The sequence below is a fragment of the Triticum aestivum genome, chromosome 4D, assembly GCF_018294505.1.
Source record: "Triticum aestivum cultivar Chinese Spring chromosome 4D, IWGSC CS RefSeq v2.1, whole genome shotgun sequence".
Lineage (NCBI taxonomy): Eukaryota > Viridiplantae > Streptophyta > Magnoliopsida > Poales > Poaceae > Triticum > Triticum aestivum.
In genome coordinates this window covers 189,709,833-189,719,632 of record NC_057805.1, presented here as the reverse complement: position 1 = coordinate 189,719,632, position 9,800 = coordinate 189,709,833, and positions in this window count along the sequence as shown.

Genomic DNA, 9,800 nt, shown 5'->3' with positions numbered 1-9,800 from the left:
CATCTTGGTGGTGGTCATCATTCTTTCTCGGCGGCGGCATTGGGGGAAGGCCAGCGTTGCCCGGAGGACGGTCCTCACGAGGCTGATCCCTCCAGGGACCCTCGCGAGGCTGGCCCTGCCATCTGTCCTCACGAGGTTGATCGCGCCAGTCCTGGCGGGGGTCGCTGTTGTCCCAGCGTCCTCTGCCTCTGCCTCCTCAACGGCCGTAGCCTCTATCATTGCGCTCGGGGCGACGACCAAGGCGCCCGTCGCGGATGGCCCTGAGCTCTTGGCAGTCATTGGTGTTGTGGTTGTGCACGTTGTGGAAGACACAAAACGGGCAGCTGCCCTTGGAGGACTCGGGGTGGTCACAACCACGCTTCATCTCAGGTTTGGCCGCGAGTACGGCTGGGCCCTTGCGCTTCACGTCCTTGGCCTTGGCTTTCTTGTCTTTGGGGTCAGCCTACGGAAGCTCCAGGAGCGAGAGGCGACCTTCCTCGGCCCTTGCGCACTTGGTTGCCATGATGAACACCTCCAAAGCCGAGTAGAGGTCCTCGTGTATGGTGAGCTCTTCCTTCATCTTGACATCCCGAACGCCATCAATGAACACCGAGATGATGGCCTTGTCCGACACCTTGGGAATCTTGAGGTGAACATTGGCGAAACGCTGGATGTATTTGTGCAAGGTCTCTCCTAGCTTCTGCTTGATGCGCCGCAAATCTCCTGCAGCCGGCGCGGTCGCGAGTGCCCTGGAAGTTGGCGATGAAGCGCTCTCGCATCTCATCCCAGGAGGAGATCCATCCCACGGGGAGGTTCAGGAGCCACGAGCACGCGCCATCCTTTAGGGCCATGGCAAACCAGTTCACCATGACCTTCTCATCACCGTTGGTCGCCTCGATGCTCAACTCATAGAGCTGGAGAAATTCGGTAGGATCGGGGGTGCCGTCGTAGCCTGGAGGCAGGTCTGGCTTGAACTTCCCTGGCCAGACGACGCGGCGCAGCTCTGGGGTGAACGCGCCACAACCACCCGTGCTCACCGGGGCCCGCCGTGGAGGTGGAGCCTGATCTTGGCGCTCGCGCGCCACCGCCTCAGGCGGCACGCGGTCTTGACGTGGCGGTGCTGGGAGCGCACACGCTTCTCCTTGGGGTCGTTGCACCACCAGGCAGCTTTCCTCGTTGCGCCCCGCCGCCCTGCACGGCGGGTCGCGCGGAGGTGCCTCACGCCTTAGCTCGGGGACGACGTCCTGCCCGCGATATGGAGGAGGCGCACCGTGGGCCACGTCGCCCGCAAGAGGCGGCGGGGGAGGTAGCGAGCGGGATGGTGCGGCGGCCTCTCCCACGGCGCTGACGAGCTCGGCGATGCGGTCTAGCTAGTCCTTGTAGAGGTCACCGGTCGGGGGATAGCGCAGGAGCTCGCGTGCTATGAGCAACGCAGCTTGCACGTTCGCTGGCCCGCGACGAGCATGAGAGGATGAAGCAGCCGCCGGAGTCAGCGACGGAGTGGCGGTGCATCCTTCACACCGCACAGAAGGCTGCAGCGACAAACCTTCTGCTCATGGGCCACGGGGCCGGTGGCAGCGTTGGCCGCTGGCGATGGTGAATGACGGAGAGTGCCGTCGCCTGCAGGTGCTATTTGGGCGACACGGGCGGCGAGGGTGGCCCGGCGCTCAACACGAACTGGACGAGCGTCAACGATGGGAACGGTGGCGAATCGGCCGGAGGAAGAGAGGCTGCTACACACCCCTAGCTAGGGCGTCAAATGTCGGATTCGGGGCTCCGCAGTCCCAAGATAGATTCAAACTCTGGGGTGCGTGCGAAGAACTCAACCTCCCTAGTCTGCCAACTCGTCGATCTCATGGCCTAGCTCGATGACCTGGAAGTTAATGGGACACGACAGTTTACCCAGGTTCGGGCCACCTTGCGGTGTAAAACCCTACTCCTGCTTTCTGGTGGATTAGCCTCGAGGTGGGCTGAGGATGAACTAGTATAGTGGAAGAACAACCTTAGGAGGTGTGTTCTTGTGTTCGAGTGAGCTAGTGAGGGTGTGGATGGACTGGATCCGGATCCGTCTCTGTGGTGGTGGCTAGGCTATTTTTATAGTGGCCTTGGTCCTCTTCCCAAAATGAAGGCGTGAAGGGATCCCACAACGGTCAAATTTGAAGGGAGACAACTAGTACACATTGTCCTGACGAAAGGTGGTCTTTGCCTACAAATCTTCTGGTTGTGACGCTGTGATGGGCTCGGCGATGACCTCCGTCTTGCCATCCTGCCGGTCTTGGTCTTGTTGCATGGAAATGGAAACCTTTGGTTGATGCCTCTTGACTCCGTGCCTACACTTGCCTCTTTAGCTCCAAAGAGGAAATGTGCTATACTGCGCCCGCTGGTGCCCGCCTGGCCTTGGTCATCATGGCTTGCGTCATCCGTGCCTCATGAGGTGAGGGCTCGCAAGGAAATCTCCGCTCTTCAGGAGCCAGCCTAAGGAGGCAGCTCCTTCTCGAGGCCTTGACGTCGTCCGCCTCGCCTAAGGAGGCTTGGCCCCTCGCGAGGGTCTTATGTTGTTGGTGCTGAAGATGGGTCATACCAGGCTGTCAATGGAGCCACGCGGTGGGCCGCAGGCAGGCAAGTCTGGGTACCCCGGTTCCTAGAACGCCGACAGCACCCATTGGAGAGCACCTCAAGTATGTGATTCAAATGCACTTCCCCAGGGAAGAGGCAACCAACAATATTGCTGAATATGAGGGACTCCTTGCGGGGCTCAGGATAGTAGTAGAATTGGGGATCAGGAAATTGATTGTTCGCGGAGATTCACAGCTTGTTGTGAAGCAAGTGAATAAGGATTACCAGAGCCGATTGATGTAAGTCCATGTAGATGAAGTGGAGGAAATTGGAGGAACACTTTGACGGGTTACAAATACAACATGTTCCCGACGCTGAGAACAACATTTCTAACCACTTGTCAAACTGTGCTGCCCAAAAGCTACTTGTGAAACCCTGGACTTTTGTACTCCATTTGAATCAACCATCAGTTACTCAGTCAACGCGAGCCAAGAAGAGGAGGAAGTTGAATACTGGTGGGTATTTTTCGGCAGAGCTGCCCAAGGCTGCCAACGAGAATATTAGCAGAAAAAATGATGCGCTTAATGGTGAGCCATAGTTCCGCACAGAACCTTAGGTTCTCGTTGCTGAGAATAGCACTCTGGCAACTGCAGAAATGCCTTTAGTCCTTGTCGTCGAGCCACAAGCTCCGGCATGGGCACAACACATAGTTCAGTTTCTCCAAACAGGCGAACTTCCCGATGAGCAGGAAAAAGCTGAGAAAGTAGCCTGTCAGTCAAGTATGTACCAATTTGTGGACATCATTTTGTATAGAAAAATACCAAACGAAGTGAAATTAAAGTGCATTTGCCGGAAAGATGGACTCAAGTTGTTGGAAGAAAACATGGAGGCATATGTGGCCCTCACATAGTATCAAGCAGCGTTGTCGGGAAAGCTTTCCGACAAGGTTTTTATGGGCCCACAGCCCTCCAGGATACAACTGAGCTAGTAACAAGATGTGAAGCATGCCAGTTCCATTCAAAGAGCATACACCAACCAACGCAAGTTCTCCAGACAACAAAGAAAGATAAGTTGAAAAACAACCAAAACTTTCCTTGTTACGTTTGGAATTTTTCCTTGTTTCAGATTTATGCATGTATGAAAGACCTGCATGCCATGGAACCTTGTTGCGTCTCGTTCGTGCTCCTTTCCTTGCCTCGAGCCCTCTTGGTGGGATTGTTTGCAGCTATGTCAAAACCGGCAAGTTTCCTTTCCGGCCACCTGCACGCGAGGGAACACTATCACGTCTCGTTCGCGCTCCTTTCTTTCCCTCGAGTCCGTTCGGTTGGATTGTTTGTAGCTACGTCAAGACCGGCAAGTTGCCTTGCTGGACGCCTGCACCGCGAGGGAACCTTATCGCATTTCCTTGGTGGTTTTATCCTTGCCTCGAGTCTGCTCGGCGGGATTGTATGCTGCCGTGTCTAAACCGACAAATTATCTTGCCGGATACTTTACTTCAAGTAAGCTCCTAATGGCCAATCCTTCAAAGCGCTCACGGCAAGTATGCGTCCCGGCAAGCTCCCCAAGTGCATAGGGAATTGGATCCAAATCATACAAGGATAAATATGGACAAAGGAAATAGTACATATTTATTCGAGCACGACAAATATTACACATTTCTTAAAGAAAAGTGCTCGGTAACGTTTCTTCTAGCCCTTTCTTTCTAGGGATTAAATCAAGTGCAACCTAGGGCAAAAGCATAGTGCTTGCTGCAACTCCACCACTTAACCATGCCTTAACCACTTAAGCTTTGTTAGTCTTGATACCGTGGGTGATATGATTGCTGAGTCCCCGTGCCTCACAGAATACTACAAGCACAGTTGCAGGTACCAATGAGTCTGATGCAGGTGATGCCACTGAGCTCAAGTGGGAGTTCAACGAAAACTGTGGCCATTACTATGTTACCTTTTTGGACGATTTGTAGTGGTGCCCAGTAGGGTCGACCGGGACTTACCTTGGGTGGTTGTCTTTTATTTATTTGCTTTCGTCTGTAGCCGGACTCTGTGTTCATCTTGAATGATTGTATTACTTGATGATATTTGTGTGACATTGTGGCGATTGTAAGCCAAAGCTCGTATTCTATCTATTCAGTACATGAGATGCGCCAAGCTACAATCACTCTTGCGACCATACCAATATGCGCTTATGCCCCAAGTCGTGCACCGACACATGTGGGGTATAGTCGCATATTGGGCATTTCAAGTTAGTAATCAGAGCCATCCTGACTTAGGAGCCCCTGCTTGATCGAACCGCTGACGTTGTTGAGTCTAGAAGCAAACTATTTTGAGTCTTAGGAATATATATATCGAAGAGTAGGATTCATTTTACTCCTTATCCCCATCGTCGCTCCGGTGAGGACTCCTGCCGTAGATGTTTTGAGTTCCCTCTCCTGATTCTCACTAAATTTTTTAGGATCACACGGGTATCTTCCGATCATTCCGATATTATTGTGACGAGAACATTGTTCTTGGTGCCTCCTAATATTTAGGGGTTGTGGCAGTGTCCAGGGGAGTTGAGCTCCAGGTGTTGTTGTCACAGTTGTATCGTTGCAGTTCCGGTATACCTAAGCTCGCCGACATCGAAAATTTCTTCTATGCATGTTAGTGGTGATATAACCTCAACGCCACCCAGTACTGGGGAGGGAGTTCGGGAGTATTGCCACAACTAGTATAGCTGATGCTTTTTGAAGGTCTGAGGTACATGATTTCCGGAGGTTTCTTGGTTATGTGTCAACGGATGGATACAGTTGGATCGTAGGGCTTGTTAGTTGTTTGAGATATTTGTGCCTCCCTGTATCCCCAACACCAGATTGCATAACTAGAAAGTTTCGGGAGTTAATAGGTTGGAATTCTAGTAGCTCTTAGTTATCTTTCCGACAGATATTTGGTATGAGATTGGGGAATCTTTACCATATATTTGTTCCAGTTGTTACCTTGTTGCTTTATTCTTCAACCTCCTTCAAAGTGGCTTCTCATTCAAATGGTCATATCCTATTGACTTTGGAATGCTTTCGTTGAATCTCTCTGTTCGGATGCTTATTGTGAAGACTTCATTGCACCTATCTAGCCTTTGATTCACCTTATCTATCATTTCAATAATGGTTCTAACGGATGTCATCTTCTTTAGGATGGCTCCCCCTACGCGTGTAAACCCGGACCGCAACGATGGAGAGCAGTCGAACCCTCCACCTCCGCCACCTCCTCCGCCTCCGGAGGCATGGCAAGCTGTGATGGCGGCCACCAACGCCAGTACATAGATGCTTCTTCAACTCTTACAAGAGCGCAACCAAGGCCAAGGGAACCAAGGAAATAAAGGTCAAGGGAAGTTTAACGATCAGCCTCAGTTCGCCACACTAAATAAGTTTCTTGCAAATCAGCCAAAGACGTTCAGCGCTTGTGTTGAGGCCATGGACACTGATGATTGGCTCGTGGACATCAACAAGCATTTTGAATGCAGCAATGTCAGGCCTGAGGACTACGTCAAATTCGCTTCTTTTCAGCTCAAGGACCAAGCAGCGGATTGGTATCAGGAGTACATAGACTCTAGAGGGGGTCGAGTGATTACCTGGACTGACTTCTGCAAGGACTTTTGAGCTCATCAGATTCCAACAAGTGTTGTCGAAAATATGCGTGAGCACAATCTGAAGCAAGGAAGCATGTTCGTGTATCAATACAGCGTCAAGTTTCAGAATCTTGCTCGCCACTACAAAAAAAGACACTTCCGTGATGATACGTGTTTGTCACAGCAGGTCACATTTTCTGTCATGCATGTACATCCATGACAAATTTATGACAGAATCAAGATAGTCATACCTGTGCTGTCGTAGAAGTGTTCCATGACATTACCAAAATTATCATCACGGAAGTGTCCACTTCCATGACGATAAATCGCGCGTCATGGAAGTACTTTTGTCAAGGGTGACCGACACGTGGCATCCACCATAACAGAATGCCGGGTCCGGTTTTGGATCCGATAACCTGCTAACAGCCCGGACCAATGAGGATTTTCCACGTGTAAAATTCTCATTGGCCGGAGGAAACACATGTTGGCTCACCGTTGGGACAGATGTCATCCATTCATTGGACAGGAGGTGCCTATGATACATCGACACGTGGCACGGCCCAACAGAGGCCCATTCCGGTGAAAAGGCCGGCCCGTTTGACTTGGTCAAAAGGTAACGGGCCGACCCACGGAAAGCCTGTTCCTATATAGTCCATTTACGGCCCGCTAGCTCACGGCCTTTACGGCCTATCGGAATTAAGCCCAGTAGCTTCATCTGGGCCCTCCAATATGATTCCAGCCCGTTGTAACTTCTGGCCCATGTATGGCCCATGATGTCTTTCGGCCCATACGAGGCCATTTGTAACTCTTGGCCCATTAACGGCCCGTGGTGAATCTGGCCCGCAATGAACAGTGTACCCCTTTATACCCATTAACGGCACATTATTCATTTGGTCCGTTTCCAACCCGTGTTATCTTTCGGCCATCTCAGGGCCCGTTTATTCTTGGGCTCATTTCCAGCATTCAGTTACTTACGGCCCGTTATTGGCCTTTTCTGCTTGTGGGCCAAATTCAGCCCGCGGTTACAATCGGCCCGTTTGCAGCCCGTTAATCCGTTGGGCTGTTTTCATAGCGTCATCCAAGACGGCCGATTAACGACGGCCCGTTATTGTCGGCCCATGAACGGACGATTAAAAATCTAGCCCGTTTACGGCCTATAATGTGGTCTGTTATTGGCCCATGTTTGGCCTATCGATCATACGGCACGTAGAAGGTGAAGGAAATATGCCCTAGAGGCAATAATAAAGTTATTATTTATTTCCTTATTTCATGACAAATGTTTATCATTCATGCTAGAATTGTATTAACCGGAAACATAATACATCTGTGAATACATAGACAAACATAGTGTCACTAGTATGCCTCTACTTGACTAGCTCGTTAATCAAAGATGGTTGAGTTTCCTAGCCATAGACATGAGTCGTCATTTGATTAACAGGATCACATCATTAGGAGAATGATGTGATTGACTTGACCCATTCCGTTAGCTTAGCACTTGACGTTTAGTGTGTTGCTATTGCTTTCTTCATGACTTAGCCATGTTCCTATGACTATGAGATTATGCAACTCCCGTTTACCGAAGGAACACTTTGTGTGCTACCAAACGTCACAACGTAACTGGGTGATTATAAAGGTGCTCTACAGGTGTCTCCGAAGGTACTTGTTGGGTTGGCGTATTTCGAGATTAGGATTTGTCACTCCGATTGTCCGGGAGGTATCTCTGGGCCCTCTCGGTAATGCACATCACTATAAGCCTTGTAAGCAATGTGACTAATGAGTTAGTTGCGAGATGATGCATTGCGGAACGAGTAAAGAGACTTGCCGGTAACGAGATTGAACTAGGTATTGAGACACCAACGATCGAATCTCGGGCAAGTAACATACCGATGACAAAGAGAACAACGTATGTTATTATGCGGTTTGACCGATAAAGATCTTCGTAGAATATGTAGGAGCCAATATGAGCATCCAGGTTCCGCTATTGGTTACTGACCGGAGACATGTCTCGGTCATGTCTACATAGTTCTCGAACCCGTAGGGTCCGCACGCTTAATGTTCGGTGACTATTGTATTATGAGTTTTTGTGTATTGATGTACCGAAGGTAGTTCGGAGTCCCAGATGAGATCGGGGACATGACGAGGAGTCTCGAAATGGTCGAGACGTAAAGATCGATATATTGGACGACTATATTCGGGCATCGGAAAGGTTCCGAGTGATTTGGGTATTTTTCGGAGTACCAGGGAGTTACGGGAATACGGGGAATAAGTATTGGGCCTTAACGGGCCTTAGTGGGAAGGAGAGGCAGCAGCCAGGAGGTGGCGCGCGCCCCTCCCAAGCCCAATCCGGATTGGACAAGGGGTTTGGGGCGAGGCCCCCCTCTTCCTTCCTTCTCCCCTCCCCTCCTTTCCCCCCTTCTCCTAGTTGGACTACGAAAGGAGGAAACCTACTCCTACTAGAAGTAGGAATCCTACTCCCTTGGCGCGCCCCTCCTAGGGCCGGCGTCCTCCTCCCTTGCTCCTTTATATACATGGCAGGGGGGCACCCCAAGACACACAAGTTGATTTGTTGACCTATTCCAGCCGTGTGCGGTGCCCCCCTCCACCATATTCCACCTCGGCCATATCGTAGCGGTGCTTTGGCGAAGCCCTGCGTCGGTAGCAACATCATCTCCGTCATCACGCCGTCGTGCTGACGGAACTCTCCCGTGAAGCTCTGCTGGATCGCAGTTCATGGGACGTCATCAAGCTGAACGTGTGCTGAACTCGGAGGTGCCGTACGTTCGGTACTTGATCGGTCGGATCGTGAAGACGAACGACTACATCAACCGCGTTGTGCTAACTCTTCCGCTTTCGGTCTACGAGGGGACGTGGACAACACTCTCCCCTCTCGTTGCTATGCATCACCATGATCCTGTGTGTGCGTAGGAATTTTTTTTGAAATTATTACGTTCCCCAACAGTGGCATCCGAGCCTGGTTTTATGCGTAGATGTTATATGCACGAGTAGAACACAAGTGAGTTTTGGGCGATATAAGTCATACTGCTTACCAGCATGTCATACTTTGGTTCGGCGGTATTGTTGGATGACGCGGCCCGAACCGACATTACGCGTACCCTTACGCGAGACTGGTTCTACCGACGTGCTTTGCACACAGGTGGCTGGCGGGTGTCAGTTTCTCCAACTTTAGTTGAACTGAGTGTGGCTACGCCCGGTCCTTGAGAAGGTTAAAACAACACTAACTTGACGGACTATCGTTGTGGTTTTGATGCGTAGGTAAGAACGGTTCTTGCTCAGCCCGTAGCAGCCACGTAAAACTTGCAACAACAAATTAGAGGACGTCTAACTTGTTTTTGCAGGGCATGTTGTTGTGTGATATGGTCAAGACATGATGAGATATAAGTTATTGTATGAGATGATCATGTTTTGTTGAAGTTATCGGCAACTGGCAAAAGCCTTATGGTTGTCTCTCTATTGCATAAGATGCAAGCGCCAAATAATTGCTTTACTTTATCACTATGCGATAGCAATAGTAGCAAGAGCAATAGTTGGCGAGACAACCATGTGAAGACACATTGATATAGATCAAGATGATGGAGATCATGGTGTCATGCCGTTGACAATGGAGATCATGACGATGCTTTGGAGATGGAGATCAAAGGCACAAG